Source organism: Malania oleifera, chromosome 9 (assembly GCF_029873635.1).
Source record: "Malania oleifera isolate guangnan ecotype guangnan chromosome 9, ASM2987363v1, whole genome shotgun sequence".
Lineage (NCBI taxonomy): Eukaryota > Viridiplantae > Streptophyta > Magnoliopsida > Santalales > Ximeniaceae > Malania > Malania oleifera.
Window position 1 is genome coordinate 66691362 of NC_080425.1, and position 21054 is coordinate 66712415.

The window sequence follows — 21054 nt, forward strand, 5'->3', positions numbered from 1 at the left end:
GATTTATTGTGTTTATGTTTGGATATCTAAATTCTTAATTTAAAGTTTATTGAGTGTATGTGCTTATGTGAGAGTTGAAATCGTAGGACTAGGCCACCCTTACCCATCCTACATCAAGGGCATTTGCGGGTGAAATTTCTCATCCATTAGCAACTCGCAGGATTTTAGTACTGTCTGAAAATGTCGATGGTTTTAGAAAATCATCAACGGATTGGCCCTATACAACTTACCCAGATTTTGAATTTTAGGCTATTTGGAATTTAGTTTGGTTAGGTTTACACTTGACCCTACTTTGTGTGACCAAACACTATTTCAAAGGACTGTCTTAGCATTGTCTGAATCCTTTCCTAATCCCTAGGATGTCTACCCAAACCTAGAATCCTTATATCTAGGTCATATGACTAATGTTGAGAGAGATATCTCAATAGATGAGCTATCAAGTGAGCCAAATGAGAGTGCCAGGTTGAGTGTGATAAGACCCACTATGAACATTCCCAAAATCAAGAGGATTGGCACCGCACTTCTATTTTTCATACTTACATCAAGTGTGGGAATAAAAGTTGCAAGATGATCATCGATGGTGGTAGCAATATGAATGTCATTCCAAAATCAGCTTTAGAAAAACTAAATTTGAAAGTTGAACCACATCCCCATCCCTACAAAGTTGCTTGGGTAAATATAGCAACAATGACCGTAAGCCATAAATGCTTAGTCTCTATCAAAATTGTAGACTATGAAGATGAAATTGGTGTGATTTCCTTCTTATGGATGCTTCCCATATTTGTTTAGGAAGACCTTGGCTTTATGACCTTGATGTTTCACATAATGGTTGTTGTACCAACACTTATTCATTTAGGTGTAATGGCAAAAGAAATATTTTGAGTCCACTAGAGCCGAAATGTGAGAAAGAGAAAAAAGAAAATAAAAAAACAAGTAGAGAATCATAGAATATCATAAGTAAAAATCAATTTAAGCAGGAGAGTCAAGATATACAGGTAATGAATGTGGTTGTTAGTAGGGAAACTGAAACACCACTTCCTGAGCATGAAACACCACTAGAAGTAACACCTATACTTTCTGAGATTGATGATATTATCTCTGAACCACCTAGTGAGTTACCTCTCCTGAGAGACAGCCAACATGTCACTCATCTTGTTCCTAGTTCATCTCTGCCTTATTTACCACATCATAGAGTGAACCTAAAAAAACATGAGGAGTTGATGAAACGATTGAATGAAATGAGAGAACATGACTTTATTCAGGAGTGTGATTTTTGGTATAATCCCAAGACGAGGGTGAAATGGAGATTTTAAAAATTCCTAGGTCAAGTATGTCCTATTTTAAAATCACAACCTAGGGTCTTTTTAATCAATCATAAATCTAGCAGATATATGAATGTCCAAATAATTTAAACAAGTATGACAATTTCAGTATTTTATCAATTACTCAAAAAACTAGTATTTAAACACAAATACATTAATTTCAACAAGTAAATGTAAACATGCAAACAATGAAATGTAAATAGTATAGGGAAAGACTAACGAAAGGTTTTAATGAGGTTTGGCAAACTGTGCCTATGTCCTCGCCTCAAGCCAACCCACTTGCGGATTCACTATCTTGCTCACTTAACCGGGAAGAGCAACTCTGTTTACAAATTCTCCTTACAGGGTGGAGTCCCCTTAACTCTCTTAACCGGGCAGAGCCAAACCGTTACAACTGCTCCTTACAGGATGGAGCACCTCCTCCTCAGGAGATACCCCATGCCTAGAACATGGTTCACCGCCCAAACCGCAAAGATACAAATAATATGAAATAATTTTTTATGTACAACAAGATGCTTCTCAAAATAAGCTAATGTGTACAATGAAGTTCTATATGCACTCTTGTAAGATAGGATTTATGCTCAAAAGAGTTTGTATAGTTTTTTTCTCTCAAATATGTATATATATGAAATATATAAGAGATCAAAGAAGAAGCTAAATGATCTTTGATTCAAATAAGAAATATGCAATAGATGCTTTCAAAGAACTTTAAAACCCCAAGTGACTTCTTCCAAAAATGATATTCAAAAATTTTGTTCAGGGGAAGCTAGGGTTTTTGCTCAAAATAATTTTTACTATAAAGACTATGTGAACTTTTGAATCTTGCAATAGAGATGCAAAAAGATTCACAAGTTATAAGAAGTTTCTCCAAAAATATTTATCAAGAAAATAAGTGGGAGAAACTCTAAGCTTACTCTCAAAAATGATTTTCAAAATAAAAGATTGAGTGAGAGTAAATGCTTTATAATGATAGAATAAATGCCCAAAAGAATGATTCTTCAACAACCCTCAAGAGCAATAAATTTTCAAGTGAAATAAAAAATAAAACTCTCTTTCAAAATAGATTTTTCAAAGGAATGAGAGAGAGAGAGAGAGAGAGAGAGAGAGAGAGAGAGAGAGAGAGAGAGAGAGAGAGAGAGAGAGAGAGAGAGAGAGAGTGAATGCTTGCTTGTATATGAGAGAAATGAAGCATAAATAATTTGAGAGAATTTTCAAGTTAATAAAAAGTGGTTAAATGAGTTTTGAGTGGCCTATTTATAGAGTCTCTCAAAAATTGATCATTAAGGGACCTATTGGGCATTTTTAAAATATTTAATTTAAAATTAATGACCATTTTTCAACTTAAAAATTGCCCAACCCAAGAGGTCCGGTCGACTGGGCACAACACTGGTCGACTGGCTTTAGGTGCTTTTCCAAAACCCTGAGATTCGGCATGCCAGCCACAAGATCCGGTCTGCTGATTCATCCAGCAGGTTGACTGAGCCTTTAAAGTGTTAAAATGGTTGGTTGGCCAGGGCTTTATGAAGGAGGCCAAAAGAGTGGTCTGGTCAACTAAGGCTTACAAAGCATTAAAGGGTCGGTCGACTGGTGCTTTTAAAATTTTGATTTCTGGCCTAAGGGCAAGGTCAGTCGACTAGGGCTTATAAAACATGTAAGGGCCGGTTGACTGGGCTTAGTTAAAAACATGATTTTGGCCCTATTTTGACCTTAAAACTTTTAAAACCTATGTCTTGACCTAATAATTTACACCCAGTTTTAATAATGACAATACTCTTAGTACTGATGTTTGTACCGAGGCTTGCATGCAGGTTCACCTTATGCATGTATTCAGACTGAAAGACGCATCATGATGGTGTACAATGATCAAGCAGAAGAATGAAGAAATTTGTGTTGTATTTTGTAATTATTATTCATTTTCTTCATTCTAGGATGTAATTTTATTATGGACTGCACACCCATACGGCTTGTAATAATTTGCATCATGCATGATAGGTAGGTATGCTCAAAACAACCTTAGTTGCACTTTAGATACCTACACATAGTGCACTAAGTCCCCAACATCACTTAAATATATCAAGGGAATTAAATGAAGCAAAATTGGACTTAATTGAAAATCTTGTAAGAGGTCGGGCAACTAAACCTGTGGCGTTCAAAACGCCTCGGGTGACCAAACCATGGACAGGTCAACTTGTTAACTTGTGTTCGGTAGATAAAACCATTTTTTAATATATCTTCCTCGATCAACCAAACACCTGTTAGAGTACTTTTCACCAACCCAGGTGCTTGAACCTTTGCGTTCAAAATGGCCTTGGGCGACTGAACATGTCAGTTCGGTCAACCGAACTTTAGACCGAGCACCTAAACTGCAAACTTTTTGAGGAATCGCTCGGTTCAACAAACCAAACTATTTTTCAGGCAACCAAACCTCAAAAACACCTTTTTGTGTTGTGTCTATTCGGGCACCCGAACCTTGGACCAGGCACCCGAAAGCTCTCGGGTTGAATTAATTTTTACCGTAGTTAAAATGGTTAAATAGGGTTATTTTCTTTAAACAGGCTTAAAACTTCTCTAATAATTCTCATTAGGTCCCCAACAATCATAAATCTGCCCTTGCCTATATATACTTGTTCATTTGCAAAAATTAGCAAGGATTAGTAAGATTATTATGGCCAAAATTCTCTCAAATTCAAAAATCATTTTATAGCCTATACTACTCTCATACCCTCACAAACTCCATTTTCCTTGATCATTCAAGTGTTGTGTGTATATTTAGTGTGCTTGTGCTTCATTCTAATTTGCTCATACTCTCATTTGTTGTATTGATTGATTGATTTTTATTAAAAGTAAAACACTAAGTTCTCCCATTGATTTTATTTGATAAATCATGTGTGGGAAGACTTAGAGGCTTGTGTTTCTTGCATTGTCATTGCAAGTTACCTTAGCCTATATTTTTGTGTGCATTTCAAGCTTGCATTCAAACATCCCTTGTGCTTAGGATATTAAGAAAATCTTGTTGAGCTTGTTTGAATCATCTTACTAGCATTTTTGAAACCTTGATCTGATATTGTGATATTCAAATATTGTTTTTCAAATATTGCTTTGATTTACACTCTAGACCTTGATTGATTATTCTTACTTAATTAAGTGTTTAGCACACATATTTGAGCACTGAGCATATTTACATATCATTCGTGCTTGCACTATTACTTGAGCTATACTGGTGTATTTCCTTATACATAAAATTTTATGCACATTTGTTGTATTCCAGGCATGGGCCTGAAGAGAAAGACTAGCCCTATGGAATAGTCCCGGATTGGCTTAGACCTGGTTAGGAAAGCTAGGTGCACCATCCTGGTAAGGTGTAGGTTGAGGTTAGCCCCGCTAATTAACCTAGTTATAAACGGTGTCACTCCACTCGTTAAGTGAGCTTATAATGTAATCATTGTGCGGGTGTGCCAATGCGGGGATGTAGGCAGTATTGGCCGAACCCCGATAACATATTTGGTGTTGATTTTATTTTTCGCAATTTACATTTTACACCTATATGTTTATGTTTATTATTCGAATATTTGTTTGGGATTGTGAATACGTAGAAAGACCCTAGGTTTGTGAAATACTGTCTAGTGGATTAGATAAACCTAGGAGGTAATTTTTTAAATACCAATTCACCCCCCTCCCCCCCCCCCCTCCCCGGGTCTTGGGATTGCACCAAAGCTAACACTATGTGTATGAATATGGCACTTTAAGTGAAGGTTTTTCATGAAAATTTTTGGATCCTAAGGTCATTCTACGATCTTTGTTGAGCATCAAACCACATCATGCAATATATGTAATATTATAGACCAAACTTAAGGCATTCAAATTCAAAATATGATTTCTTCATTCATTGCTCTTCACTTTGCCATGGCACAAACTAGGTGATGTGAGCTTTAAATTCCTCATGGCTTCCATTATACCTCAACTCTACGTTCCTACTAAAAGAAGCTTTTGTTCAAGCACTAGATGCACAAGTGAGATACTTTGGATTTGTCATAACCAAAATGGGATAGGACTCATAAAGTCAACAAGGAGAACATAAGTCTATATGTCTGCCCTAAGAAGATGCCACTTGGAGGATATACATTAATAATAGAGCAATCAACAAGATTACTATCAAGAATAGGTTTCCCAAAACCATTATTTCCGATAGGGATGTGAAGCTCTTAAGCTAATTTTGGAAAACCTTGTGGACTATGTTAGTCACCAAACTCCAGTTTTCTAGTACCTATCACCCATAGACCAATGGGCATATAGAAGTGGTAAATAGGAGCCTTGGCAACCTAATAAGATGTTTGGTAGGTAAGAATATCACAGCTTGGGATTTGTGTCTTCCTATGATCAAATTTGCATTCCATAGTTTAGTGAATAGGACCATATGCCTTAGCCCATTTCAAGATGTCACGGGATATAGTCGTAAGAAGCCCATAGATCTTAACCCATTACCTCCACATGTCAAAGTGAGTGAGCAAGCTGATGCTTTTGCAAAGCACATACATGATTTACACTCTAAAATAGGATTGAAAATTAACTTGAATAATGAGCATCTACTATTTGGATGGAAGACTTTGTTATTGTGTTGACTTTATATTGGATATGTTATTTCAAGGTTATTAGGTGCCTGAAGACTCAAAGTGAAGTGTTGAAGCAAGAAGACCCATATGGGCCCCACATGGTCTTGGGGGCCCTACACCGCTCCAATGGGCCCCATACGAATTAGACTTCCATTTTACTTATGTCTTTGTATTTAATTTGTAATGTTGCAAGACAACCAAGCTTGCAAGTGTGTGTTAGGAAGTTTTGTTAGTAATTAATTTCTTGTCTCCCCCTTCCCCCCATGTTGGCTTATATATCTCCATTGTAAGAACTAAAATTAAGCTAGGATTTGATATTGAATTAAAATAAATTTCCTTTGCTAAAGCTTGAAAGCTTTTTCCAATCATTTTGATTGTGTAGTGTGAGGCTACGCGTTCTCTTCGAAGATCATGAGGTGAGAGACCACTATTCTATCTAGCAACTCCACCTCCACCTCTCCTCTCTAACCCACACGGCCTCCCCTCCAACATATCCACACGACTACCACAAAATACACCCCACGAACACCTTCCCTTCATTGCATTGTTGTGTTTGTCTTGGTGCTTCAATATTGTTTGAAGGACCTACGGTGTGATCTAATTACGTGTGGAACAACGTCAAGTCATCCAAACAAATTCTCTTGGTCTTGGTAACTTCAGTATTTGTTTTGAACCCTTGCTTAATCTTGTGAAAACCTTTGCTTGAAAATTTGAACTTCCATGTTTGAATAGCACATTTGATCCATTGGATTTCAATATTTATACTTTCTAGTTTAAATCAATTAGATGAATATATTAGTTTGCTAACATAGAACTTATATTCTTGAATCTTTGAAATAACAACTTTTTAGCATATAACTTGATTCCTTTGTGAAAGAACCAATTAGGACTTAATTGCTGGACAAGTCATACACCTTTTTTCAAAATCCTTGAACATGTGAAATATTGCATAACTTATGGTATTTATATATAGTTAATTGAATTCTTAATTTAAAGTATTTCGAGTGTATGTGCTTGTATGAGGATTTAACCATAGGACTAGGTCGATCCATCCCGTCCTACATCACATTTCCTCATAGATCTGCGATGCCCTTTTCTTCTTCTTCTTTTTCTTTCTCCCTTTCTATTTTTCTTTTTGGTATAATGGTCTGCTAACCTTTCTTGTAGGTTCGATTTACGAGAAAGAACTTTCAAACCCTCAAATCAACTCACAAAGATAAGTGTCCTTGTCCTTGTAATTTTTGTTTCTATTTGAATCTATTAGGCACGATCTGTATTCCTAGCTTGGATTGAATATGGTCATAAACCTTCCCCAAAACTTTATGAGTCAGGCTCGAATTGACTCAATTGAGTCAACCTGCCAAGTTAGTCTTGGGCTGACTCTGCGAGTCAATCCTTTGAGTTTTGGGCAAGCTAAGTTTTAAAATTAGGCCCAAATTTGAAAAATTAGGTCTGGGTTTGATTTTTTTTTTTACACTTAAGTTTGAAAATTGGACCTTTTTAGAAAATAAAAAAATGGCTTTTGGCCTAATTTGAAAAAAAAAAAAAAAAAAAACGAGCCTAGGTTAAGTTTGAAAATTGGGCCCTTTAAAAAAATGGGCTTTGGGCTTGATTTTAAAAAATAATAATAAAAAATAAATAAAAAGGTCTTGGTTAAAATTGGGCTAAAAAATGGGCCCCAAGTTTGGATTTGAAAAATGGGCCCAGGTAGGGGTTTTCAAAATTTGGGCCCTGGCTTATGTTTACACTTGGGCCTCTCTTTTTTTCAAAAAATTGGGGCAAGTTTTTCATTAGGGACCAAAGCCCTTTGGATTTTAAAATAAGGTCGGGATTTTCATTTGGGCCTATAGCCCTTTTGCTCATTCAGTGGACAGGGTCCAAGGACCCAGGCCCAGGTGGACCTGAGTTGGTTGGGGTCAGTCAACGAGTTTGGTTCGGGTTAGTCAACAGGTCTTGTTTGATGGATCAGATTCAATTTGGACGGGATTACTGAATCAAGTCACAAGATCGGATCATATATGCAATATATCCTATGCAAAAATTAAACACAAAAAGCCCTAATAAATTCACTTCTTCCCTCTGTTCTTTAAACTCCTTCACCTTTGAGTCCCCTTAAGACACAACCCTTAACCTATGGGCTTTCTTTTGAGTTGCTCCCCTATGTGAACTCCTTCACTGTATGAATCCACCAACGTAGGTCTTTTCTAGTGTTCAAAATCCCTTTGTGCTTCTTTCTTTGTGATCTTCTTTCCTAGATTTGTCACAATAATTCACACACTATGTTTGCTATATCAATATTGTCATAACACACTCTATGATCCTCTCACTGTATTTCTTACACCCTACCTTGTCTGTACTTCCTGCTTTATGAAGGCTCCTCCCTATTTATAGGATTGGGGCCTCAAACTATATAGGAAACATGCTAATCTTCGCGGATCCTCCAATTAATTTAGAGAATTATTCAAATATCAATCTTGCAAATTGTTTCCAATTAACTCACATAATCATTCGAGTATCGCTCTCGCATATTCTTTTCAATTAATCCATAGAATTCATTTTGCGGATGTTGCAAATTTTGTAGATTTTTCCATTAATTCTCATAGATCATTCAAGTTTGTTCCCTTTATTTGCCTGATTTCCCTTTGATTTTGGATGTAGGTATCCACGGAGATGTCAGGGATATTCTCTGCAACTACTAGATTTTTATTTTGACCTTTGTATTTTTGTGTATTTCCATATTTGCATTTTCCCAAATGTATGATGTATTCCCTGTATATGTATTCCTTGTTTATGTACTCCGATATGTTGGTACAACACAAATTTTCCCAAAATATGAGGACTCAAATTTTCAATAATTGCCATACGGGACTCGGCTGAATAATAAAAGGACTCAATCAAAGGAATGAAAAATAGAAGAATTTAGGTAAAATAAAAGGACTCAATTAAAGGATTGGAAAAATAAAAGGACTTAATTAAAGGGTTGTACAACAAAATGACTCAATTAAAGAAATATAAAAGGACTTAGTTGAATGTTATTAACCGATCTGGTTAAAAATATAACATTTGTAATTAAATGGACTAATGCTATCCCAAAGGCCCTAGCAATTTCTCAAATGAAGAAATAAATAAAAATACCAAGTTAACCCCATTTTTGTATAAAATTGCAACGGCTCCCATAAAATAAAAAGATCCTATTAAAAAGAAGTCCAGATAAAATTGGGGTGTCTAGAAGGAGAATTACCTCTTTTTGTATACAAGTAAGAGATGAATATACATTGTAAGGGATGTCTACACATACCAAAAAAACACTCAATGTGATTTATTTTAGCTTAAATTTATTAATTACAACTTTCTTCCTCTTCTCTCCTTCGCAACTCAATTTTCTTATTCTTGTTCTTCACAATTTCATTCTTCTCTCTTTGTTCATTGGTTGCAACTTTCATGATATTGAAACTAGGTTGAAATTGTTGATTAAATACTAATGCATTGATTAACTTTTTATTATTTAAAAGTATTTTGTCATGATCATAAAGAAAGAGGAGAATATTTTGCCCCAAGATTTTATTAATTAAGTTTTGATGATAACAAACTATTTGTAATAATGACTTCGACTTTGATATTTATTTCAACAATTTTTTAGCAAATTAAAGGTAAAAATTTGACCTTTCACTCCTCTTCTTTCTTCTTGTCATTTGCTCTTGTAGAGGACGACCAAGATTTGTCTCTAATCTTTTTCTAAATCCAATCCTAAATACAAGGCGTGGTTTGCGCAATAATTATTTATAACCAGATAATAATAATAATAATAATAATAATAATAATATTATTATTATTATTATTATTATTATTATTATTATTATTATTATTATTGCTACAAAAATGCCTAAAACATAATAGGCAAAACTTTTTTTTTTTTTTTTTTAAAGAAGGGCGGCACCTCCATTTATTTATTGATAACCCCTCACTTTTAGTGGAGGAATACCGTAGTTACAAGACAATCAATGAGAGATAACAAAAGACAACACGTTAAAAACCTCCCAAAGAACAACACCAACATCCAGCCAAAACCGGGTTACAAGACCAAACAAAACATAACAAAACAGGACCTACAAAACAAATCTCATGCAACAAAACAAAACAAAAGATAAACAGCATAAAACATAAGCTAAAACCAAATCAGCTAAACATACCTCATATAATCCGTACTCATCTTATCCAATTTATACAAACCATTACTAACTCTAGGGAGTTGACTACTATTTGTAAACAAACTATTACTCCTCATAACACCTTGTCGAGCCAAGGTATCTGCCACTTTGTTCCCTTCTCTATATGAATGATTTATTGAAAATTCCACTCCCTCCAATAAACTAATAAGCTGCTCCCAAAAATCCCACAAATACCACAAGGAGCACTTCCTGGCTCTTATCCAATTAACTACAATATTCGAATCACATTCAATATCGATACAAGTACGACCCAAATGTTTACAAATCTTTATTCCCTCCGACACAGCTCTCAATTCAGCTTCATTATTTGAACAAGAACCAAAATATTTTGAAAAACCAAACACAAAAGAGCCTGTATAGTCTCTAAGGATGCCACCAGCACCCACCGGCCCTGGGTTCCTCAAGCTACTCCCATCCAGATTTAGTTTCAACCTCGCTTGCCTCGGTTTTAGCCATCTCACACTTTGCATAATTTTAATTCTTTTATTCACAATTTGCACTTCCAGATTCTGCAATACCCGAAAATCGGCATCCTTTAACTGAACCATTTTTGTCATGTTCCTACTCAAAACCCCCACCTAATACTTAATGAAAAGCCACACATCAGTACTACTCTCTAATTTTCCTCCCATTCTAGCCACACATCTCCTTCTCCACAGCCTCCAAACTACTAAACAAGGAATCAAACCCATTAATGAACCCAGTTGAGAAAACTTGGAAGTCCTATTAAACCACATTTGGACTCTTTCTTTCCAACCTTGTTGCCTAAGGAAAGGAATACCTACCTCCACCGAAACCTTCCTCCAAACCTCAGAAGCAAGGTCTCCCTTATTTAACACATGCTCCAAATCTTCTGATTGCCTCCTCTCATAACAATTACACGCCGAAACAAGTGAAACCCCCGTCCTTCTCACCTTTTCATCCACACTTAGGCACTCAAAAGCAGCCTTTCACATACAGATAAAAATTTTCTTCGATAACCATTTGTTCCAAACCACTTAGCCCAATTAAATTTTGGAGCTCTAACTCTGATAACATCCCATGCGGATTTTGTATTAAAGCAACCATCCTCTTCCGGGAGCCAGAACAGAATGTCCGAAGAATTTCTAAAATTTCCCACATTTTCCATTACTTCATCCGCTTTACTAAACCCCAGAATCCTCTGCAAATTTTCCACATCCCACGCATTGTTGATAACCAAATCTTTTAATTTGATATGAGATTGTGCACCATTTGGACAATCTGCAACCAAAGGTCCCGAATCTAGAAACTTATCATACCACAATTTTACATCTCCTTCTCTAACCTTCCACTTAGATTTACTTAACAGATCAGGCATACCCTGCAGAACTTTCCTCCAAAAGGAAGAATCTGATCCATGCAATCTGCAAAGAGCAATATGTCCACCTTTCACATATTTAGCTTTAAAAAATCTAGCTTATAAAGAATTTTGCATTAATAAATGCCAATCAAACTTCATGAACAAAGACCGTTGCACTTCTGAAATGTCCCTTACTCCAATGGCCCCTTCCTCCACAAGAACACACAATTTCTTCCAAGCCCTCCATTTCATTTTTTCTTTTCCATCCTTAAACCTCAGAAAAAAGAAGCAAACATACCTTGTATCTTTTTAATCACCAGTTTCGGTACATTTAGAATAGCTAACAGATGCAAAGACATACTTGAAAGCACATGTCTCAACAAAACAAGATGACCTCCTTGAGACAACAGTCTACTTTTCCAGCCCTCAACTCTCTTACTGATTTTTTGGATTAAAGGGTCAAAATGATAGCCTTTCAATTTACCATCCACTATTGGCACACCCAAATACGTAAAAGGAAATTTACCCTCAATAAAACCAGTCTCTTGAAGAATTTCTCCTTTCCTCTAAACACCTAACTTGTTTGAGAAAAAAATAGCTGATTTATCTTTATTCACCCTTTGGCTAATCCAGTTTTCATACTCCTTAATCACCTCCATTAACTGACTAACAAATTTTTTTCCGGCATTAGAAAAAATAACAACATCATCCATGTACATTAAATGCAATATAATAGGTGCACCACACGGATGTGCAAAAGGTAAAATCCGCTTCTCAGACAACTTTTTTTTAATTAATTTAGAAAGAATTTCTTCCATGATGATGAAAATATACAGCGACAATGGATCCCCTTGCCTCAAACCCCTTTTTGACTTGAAGAAACCTCTATAAGTGTCATGCATCAGGACAGAAAATCATGGAGTGGAAATACAATTCTGAATCAACTTACAAAACCAATTTGGAAAACCAAGAGTCTTAAAAATCTGATCTACCACCTACCACTCCACTCGATCATACGCTTTGCTCATATCAAGCTTTAGCATTATATTACCTCCTCTCACCCGCCTATGTAATAATTTTGTCATTTCTTGAGTAAGCATTATATTTTCAAAAATACTCCTCCATTTCACAAAAGCACCTTGTTCTAAATATATTATATCACCCATCACCAACGAAAGCTTACCAATAAAGATTTCGGAGAAAATTTTATAGATTACGTTACAAAGGCTTATTGGCCGAAATTTATCAAAAGACTGAGGATCTTTTACCTTAGGAATAAGCACTATATAAGAGGAACAAAAATACCGAGGTAACATATCACCTCTGAAGAATTCTCTTACCATATCCATCACATGATTTTTAATAATCTTCCAACATGTAATATAAAAAGAAGACCCAAACCCATTCGGTCCCGGGCTACTATTCACAGAAATAGAAGAAACAGTTTCATAAACCTCCTCCTCAGTCGGTTCTTCCCTCAGCTGACCTATAGACTCTTCAGAAACTACCGAATGGATGATATCTTCCAAGTTTGACCTTTGCACCGAACTATTTTGCCCCAAGAATTGCTCAAAATACTTCACAGCCTCATCATGAACCATCTGCATATTTTCTAACACCGAACCATCAGGAAGCATCATTGAATTTACACAAGAATTTGGCCTCTTTTGCGTAATCACAGCATGGAAAAACTTTGAATTCTGATCCCCATGTATCAACCATTTCATCTTTACTTGTTGCGCCAATCTAGTCTTTTCCCTTCTATACCAAACCTCCAATTCAGCCTTAGAAACAATGAACTCTTCTTCAACTGATTCTGAGTATTCTGTATGTAGTAAATTCTCATATTTTTTCACCCTTTCCTCCAACTCTCGAATAAAACTACCAACACGATCGAAAATCTGTTTGTTCCACGCCCTAAGCCTTTGTTTTAGCCTTTTTAATTGACCCGCCAATTTACACAATCCTGAATCCGCCACAATATGTTCTCTCCAAGATGATTTAACCATTTCCAAAAAATCCCCATGAGACGTCCACATGTTCTGAAACCTAAAAGGCGCTGGCCCATATCTCTCCATACTCGCACACAGCTGTAATAAGATAGGAGAATGATCTGAAGTATTTATTTTCAACAAAGAAGTCTTAGCTTCACCATATTTTATAGAAAAAACATTATTAATCAGTACCCTGTCCAGTTTTGCCCAACTTCTTCTCAAACCTTGTTGCCGTTACACCATGAAAATTGACTTCCTTCGAATTTAAGGTCCAATAACCCACAACTATTAATACAACCATTGAATTCAGCCATAGACAAACCCAAGCGAGGTCTACCTCCCACCCTTTCCTCATCTAACCGAATTACATTAAAATATCCCATAACAACCCAAGCCACATCAACACTCGACATCCCCTGAAACTGATCCCATAAATCTCTTCTCTCAATATGGTAACATTTAGCATATACAAAAGTAAGAAGCAGGGAGCCTCTATCATTTGTTAACAAAACTGTCACACATTGATTTAAGGTACCCACCCAATCCACTTGAACATCATCTTTCCAAAACAACCAAATCTTCCCACCTTCCTCTACATTAGAGCAAAAGTTAGTAAATTGCAAATACATCGCCCACCTTTGTATCTTTTCTATATTTTGAAAAGGTTCTGAGACTACCAAAATCGAAACTTTTTGATCCTTCACAATTTGTTTCAATCTTCTCTTCTACGTGCCCAACCCTCTTATATTCCAAAACATAATTTTGTCAATCATAGGTTCAACTTTTGAGGTACTGCCTTAGACCTCTTAAACTTTCTCACTTGTCCATCATCTTTATTTCTCCCTTCCGATTCACCCACTGTCACATTACCTAGATCAGAATAAAATTCTTTTTGAGTATCAATGCTAACCTCCAAATCTCCCTCAGATAACACATCATAATTATCCCTCCACACTCCACCCTCCACTTCCCCCTCTTTCTCATCCACCTCCTCCACTAAAATCAACTCTCCATCCTTATCCTTTTCAACTTTTCCCCTCCCCCCTTCATAAACAATTCCGATTTCCTGAACAGATTTAGAACAATCTCCTAGTTCTACCTGCACTCCAACCACCCCTAACTTCTGGTCTTTACAACGATCGGCTTTCTCTCCACTATTCTTCTCTACCAAATTAACTTCCTCCACTTTTTTAGTACCCACATTATTAACCTCATTCACAATTTCTTTATTTTTCTCAATCACCTTCGACGGACCATTCACGTTTCCATCCTTCTTCTCCTCCACCCGTTGTTCCTAACTCTTCAAAACAGGACCTTCCTCTTCAACTATTATATTCTCTTTTCTACCCACTTCTTTCCAAACCATCTCATCTACCTCCTTCCTCATATCTACCTTCTTTTTATCCTTAGGCTTAACTCCAAACCTGCATACTACTTCAGTGTGACCTTGCCTACAACATTTGTTACAATAAAATCTCCTCTTCTCATATATTACCCTTTTCCAATTTTGTTTTTGTCCTACCACCAACGGAAAACCCTCCACAGGATTCTTCTGCAAATCCACTTCAACACATAATCTCGCACCCGTGACTCGTGTTCTATATAACGTGGCATTTTCCGTTCCCAAGAATCTACCAAATCTAGTGGTCAAATTCTGTAAACAGTCCATTCTATATAAATGTAAAGGCAGACCTAGTAAGAAAATCCACTGAGGTGCAATTGATGGCTCCTTGTTGACATCAAAATTCACGGACTAATTAAAAAGCTGAAATTGGCACCCTGCCACCCATCTTCCTTCTCGTGCCCATGCATGAAAGATTTGGTTAACTTCTCTCAAAGTCAATCAAACAAAATTTTTGATTAGTGTAACTAACTTCTCTCAAAGTCCCGAATTTCAACATTTTTACTAAAATGCATCAACAAGCAAAAAAAAACTAAATAATTAAATTATACTTTTGTTTTCACAAGTCATACCAATCTCAAAATATTCAGATATCAAGTAATAATATATAATTTTTAACAGGGGTGAGTGTGACTTGTCACTTTGATGACTCCAAGGTCATGGGTTCGATTTCCCCTTGAGAGTTTATCCCGATAAATTACCAAAAGTGCGTCAATAGGTGAGCAATTTTCACCCCCCGGGTTTGATATCGCATCATAGTATCCAAAGTGATGCGATGGTAGTCCCTGAATTATCAATATATATATATTTAAGGGAGTAGCCTCAAAGATTTTATGACTACAACCCTATATTTCCTTTTTCTCTGTGTGCATTGATTTTTTTTTTCTTTTTTCCACGTTCACGTGACAATCATTTTTCCCTAAAACATTTCCTACTAATTTTCTAGCTAACTACAAATCATGCACAATGGTCCCAACTTCTAAGTTTTGTCCTATGGAATATACTAATATATTTAACATTAAGATGAAGGCATTTAATTGTCATCTCAATTGATTAGTGATGGATAGGATATACATACATGTATGGTTGAAGTAATAATTGAAATTTTGAAACAATAAAAACCCATCAACATTGTATAATACTAAAAGATGGAAATGATAATAAGAGGTTTTGAATTTTGTATTTTTTTTTTTATGAAAATTAGTATTTGATTTATTAATATTTGGACCCCCATTAAAGTATTGTCGGATTCACATTATAAAAATTCACACCAAAAGCACACCTTAAATTTTTACTGATGAAGTGAAGTGTCACACTATAATTAGTGCATTTTAAATCTCATATTAAGGAAACATGATCTTACTTGTATAGCACAAAATATTAATCCAACATTATATAATTGATAATGCGAACGCTCTAAAGTTTTCTAAGCATGGATGCAAGAGATTATTAAGTACACCAAGTATAAACAAACACTGCACTAATTTTCTACCGTCCCGTAGTGAAAACCCTCCGATTTTAGTATTTAAATTTTCTAATAGCAGTAGGTTCCTCCGATTTTATTTTATATTAGCTTATTGTACCAATTGGGTGCGTATATACCGTACACCTAATCTTTTTTCCCATGGGAGGCATGGGGCCGTGACAAAGTTGGGCCCTATGATTAAAGGAAGTATGGGCACGTGTAAGGCAAAGATTGAGGGGCTGACATTAACCAAATGATGTTCCCAAAAAGAGGGCCATAAAAGTCTATGAAATAATGAGAAAGCTGGTTTGTAATTTCCGCCCTTTTAAAAAAAGAGCGGCCCCCCTACGTGTTGGGTGGGACTTGGGAGGAAAAAAATAAAAAAAAAAATGATTAAAGAATGAAACTCGGAATGGGGCTTCATCAAACAAATGATTGCCAGCCCCCACCCCCTCAATCCTCACCCTCCTCCCACTTGAAGATCAATTATTTCTGAAACAGGATCACTGACTCTCTCCAACCAAAGGTAAAATGGTTTCACTTCCCTTCCCACTCTTAAGAGTAAAACCCCTGTCTACAGGGGTTTATACTCATAATTGACTGAACCAAAATTGACCTCATGCATCACACACGCACATGATGTGGTTTATGCATCTGACTAATTTACTGGCCCCATCATTTCGCTCTCTGCGCTTCAGTAATAAAGTCTTCTTTCAGTTAAAAAGTTTCCATCTGAAGAATAGTTGGAAATGACAGAAATGGAAATAGCGATTTAAGCAGTTTCTATTGGTTTTTTCTTTTTTCTTTTTTTTGGGGGGGTCCGTGGGAGGTCTTCGAGCCTCTTCCATTCAACTCTCCTTTCTGACTCCTCTCTGAATTAAAACTATGAGATTTTAATATAAAGGCTTTAAGCTCTAACCCATGATGTGTTCTAAGAAATTATGTAATTTTCTTTTTATGCCATTTAACGCGCAGCTTGGGTAATCCATTTGGCATCCCAATATCCTTTATGCCTTTTCTTAAGATTAGATTTTGAGATCTCTATTGTGAAATTTCATATTCAAACCATTGATATTAAAGTACGATGGTAATACTCCAAGTGATAAAATTTGTAATGTTAATTTTACCTTTCGTCATGTATTTTATGTAACACAAAATTTTAAATGTGTCTAAAACTCAAATTTAAATGCTCCAAATTGCACATTATCTTTTTCCAACCTTCCATCTTATTGAAGAAGTTACGAATTCCTTAAACTTAAAAAGGTAATTACATGTATCTATAACTCTAAACTTCCTTTTAACTCAAATTCTCTCCAAATTTGAAAATTAAAAGGTACCAAAACTTTCGAAACATGCAATATCAATGATCAAATCTTCTAAGATCTCTTTGTTGTTCCATACAAAATCAAACCCAAGCCAACCAAGAGATTCGCCCTCACAATTATTGTGTATTGTGAAATTAGCTTAACTCTCAAAGTCTTGGAAAAAGAAGTAAGGGGAAGAATTTTTAACTATAGTTGTGGAATTTTCCTTGATTTTCGAGGGGAAGCATTTATCAATAATTTTCCGTACTTCAGAGATGCAAATTTATAGCATTGGTACAATATACGAAATATTAGTTAATCGTAGTGAAGGAGATTGTTCAAAGAGTTTGGTCTTATCATTGACATCAATGGTAGGAAGGTTGTTAGGGTGAACAGGTCATTGGAAGATTTGAATCAAAATGATATTTTAGATTTATTATTTGCCATCTTATTAAGAAAAAATTAAGGTTTATTATGTTTTTTTGACTTAAATTGCTTTATAGTTTATCATTTTCTACTTTACTTTGCTTTTGATACTAACAATTAAAGCTTTTAGGAACTTTTTTTTTTTTTTGTAGTTAAATGAGAAGGTAGATTAGGGCATTTCAAAGAGGTTTATCAACTTACAAATCAATGCATCAAATCTAAGTTAGTAAGTCTTAACATATTTATTAAATTCATGCATAGTCTACAGTTATTAGGTGCATTAGATTGATCTAAGGCAATATAAATCAGCCAAATATAACAACAACAAAAAAACATTTTATTAAGTTTATTGTGCTGCAAATGACTATGAATAAATTTATTATTAATTTTTTTCCTTTTTTTACACACTCTTATATGTGTTTGTATGTGTTGGGGTTTGCCCCACATCGGTTGTGGAAAGGGGCTTGGTGGTCAGTTATTAAGTGTGAGGGAAAGTCTCACCCCATGAGCTAACTTTTGGGGTTGAGAAGGCCTAAGACCACCCAACAAGTGGTATCAGAGACAACGGTTCGTAACTATGGGTGAGCGACATCATAAAAGTCGAGACATGAAGTTAATTCTCCCAACGTGCTAACAGTTGGAGGATCAAGTGTGTAATCGAGACCAATAAGTATCATCTAACTTGGGGATGGATCCGAATAAGGTCAAGACGTGAGAGGTAAGATTGGTTTGGAGGCACGTGGAATACAATCCGAGGCATGTAAGGCGCCAGTGGTAAGGCCCACTTGAGCAACTGTTGGAGAATTGGGCTTACTCCCAAAAGGGAGACGATTTCCTTTCAAAGGAGAGCAACTAGAACTCACAAGTGAGGGGGAGATTGTTGAAAATTTCACTTGTGAACTTGTCTCACATTGAAAAATTAGAGTGGATGATGGGTGCTTATATACATGGTTGGACCCAATACCCAATAGGGTTAAGCTTTTGGGTCAAGTTGATGTTCACTCATGTGTATCAAGCTCACCCATGGGCTCCTCTGGTCCTAACATTGGTATCAGAGCCCATGGTTTCTTCTTGGGATGCCGGGCATGTGGTGCTGCCAATTTGGTGAGCCCAATTCGTGAGGGGTTTGGAGCTCGATCCCAATTCGTAAGGAGTTTGGAGCTCGATCCCAATTCGTAAGGAGTTTGGAGCTCGATGTGTGAGGGGGAGATTCTTGGGGTTTGTCCCACATCGGTTATGGAAGGGGCTTGGTGGTCAGTTATTAAGTGTGAGGGAAAGTCTCACCATATCAGCTAACTTTTGGGGTTGAGAAGGCCCAAGACCATCTAACAATATGCACACAAACACAAGGGTTGTGTGCATAGACGTGTGTGGATTTGATGTAATTAGTCACTCTAGGTAGCATTTTTGCTCTGTAATTATTGGCATTGACATTTTTTTGTTGCATAGAACTTTAAAGCTGAAATATAAACCTTGATGATTATTTTGTTTTTGTTTTTTTTTTTTTGTTATAATTCTAGTAAAAAGGTAAAGCTTATTTATCATAAGAAAACATGATGTGTTCACTAAAGAGGAATTTGATTAGTTCAACCTTTTTTGGAAGTATATATTTAATATTTTAAATTAAACATTTACACATATAAAATATATATTTTTCACGTGTGGGACATGTGTGCTTTCACTAGTAAATTTTAAGAGGGTTTATGGGTGTTGTTAGTGGGACGTCTAAAGCTCATTGTATTTGCCATTAGGTATCTTCATTTCATCCCATTGACTTTGTGGGCTAAAATGCCATGTAATATTTACCGGCCCAATTGGTGAGGCGTGTAGGCCCACTAGCTGGCGGCCCAACCTCTGAGAGACGAGAGCGTTTAAAATTGGAAGTTCCAAGTGGCAGTTGGAACTGAAACGATCCATTCATGCTGGGCCTCAATTCACCGACTTTCACGCATTAGAGAGATCCACCCACTCTAAAATGCCATGTAATATTTACCGGCCCAATTGGTGAGGCGTGTAGGCCCACTAGCTGGCGGCCCAACCTCTGAGAGACGAGAGCGTTTAAAATTGGAAGTTCCAAGTGGAAGTTGGAACTGAAACGATCCATTCATGCTGGGCCTCAATTCACCGACTTTCACGCATTAGAGAGATCCACCCACTCTCCCGGGCTGGGTGTGGAGTATTCAAGCCCGGCCATATTTTCGGGCCGGTAAAAGTAAGAGACTGGGATAAAACATTTCGCCCACCGTGGGGCTCGAACCCACGACCACAAGGTTAAGAGCCTTGCGCTCTACCAACTGAGCTAGACGGGCAGGTTGATTCTCGAATTTAGTTTTTTCAATAGAAACGAAAAAACACTTTGCTTTGGAAGATAAAATATATTAAATTAATAAAAAAATAACCCTTCAAATCATTTAAATTTATTTTCATGCATTTCAATTATACAAAAAAAATTTATTATTTTAGTAAATTCTAATTAAAGAAAAAGTATAATAGAAAATGAATTTCTTTCTTATTCTTTTTTTCTTTTCTTTTCTTTTTTTCTATCAAAAAAATTCTTAGGCCAAATGGAACTTAATATGAGTTTTTAAATGACATGAGTTTATGTTAAGATTACAAATCAAACATTCATAGATATGACACCATATTATGATAATTTTAAATTTCAATATTTGAACCGTCTTTTATGTGACATCATGATGCCCAAGAGGCTACCGAGCATAATATCTTGCAAGAATTAGATGAAACTATTACATTTGGTATTTGAGACATTTCGAAGTATTGTTATGCAAATAGATCCTATGTGAAGGTACAGAGTTATGGGTCATTCTAATGAGAGCATCAAATAAAGGAGCCTATCACCATTCCACATCACACTGCACTACAAAAATTTTCTACCTTACATTGAGATATAAACATCTTTTATAGGACAAAATGAGTGCTGGAGAGTTGCTACAATTTCTTTATCTTACATTTAAGGACGA

At 36.0% G+C, this 21054-nt stretch overlaps 1 non-coding gene across 1 annotated transcript; it reads right to left on the reverse strand.

Moving 5' to 3' along the window:
* Nucleotides 1-20309: 20309 nt before the first annotated feature.
* TRNAK-CUU (transfer RNA lysine (anticodon CUU)) lies at nucleotides 20310-20382 on the reverse strand. The gene has a single exon. It is a non-coding gene; the product is annotated as a tRNA-Lys (tRNA).
* Between the last annotated feature and the right edge of the window lie 672 nt (nucleotides 20383-21054).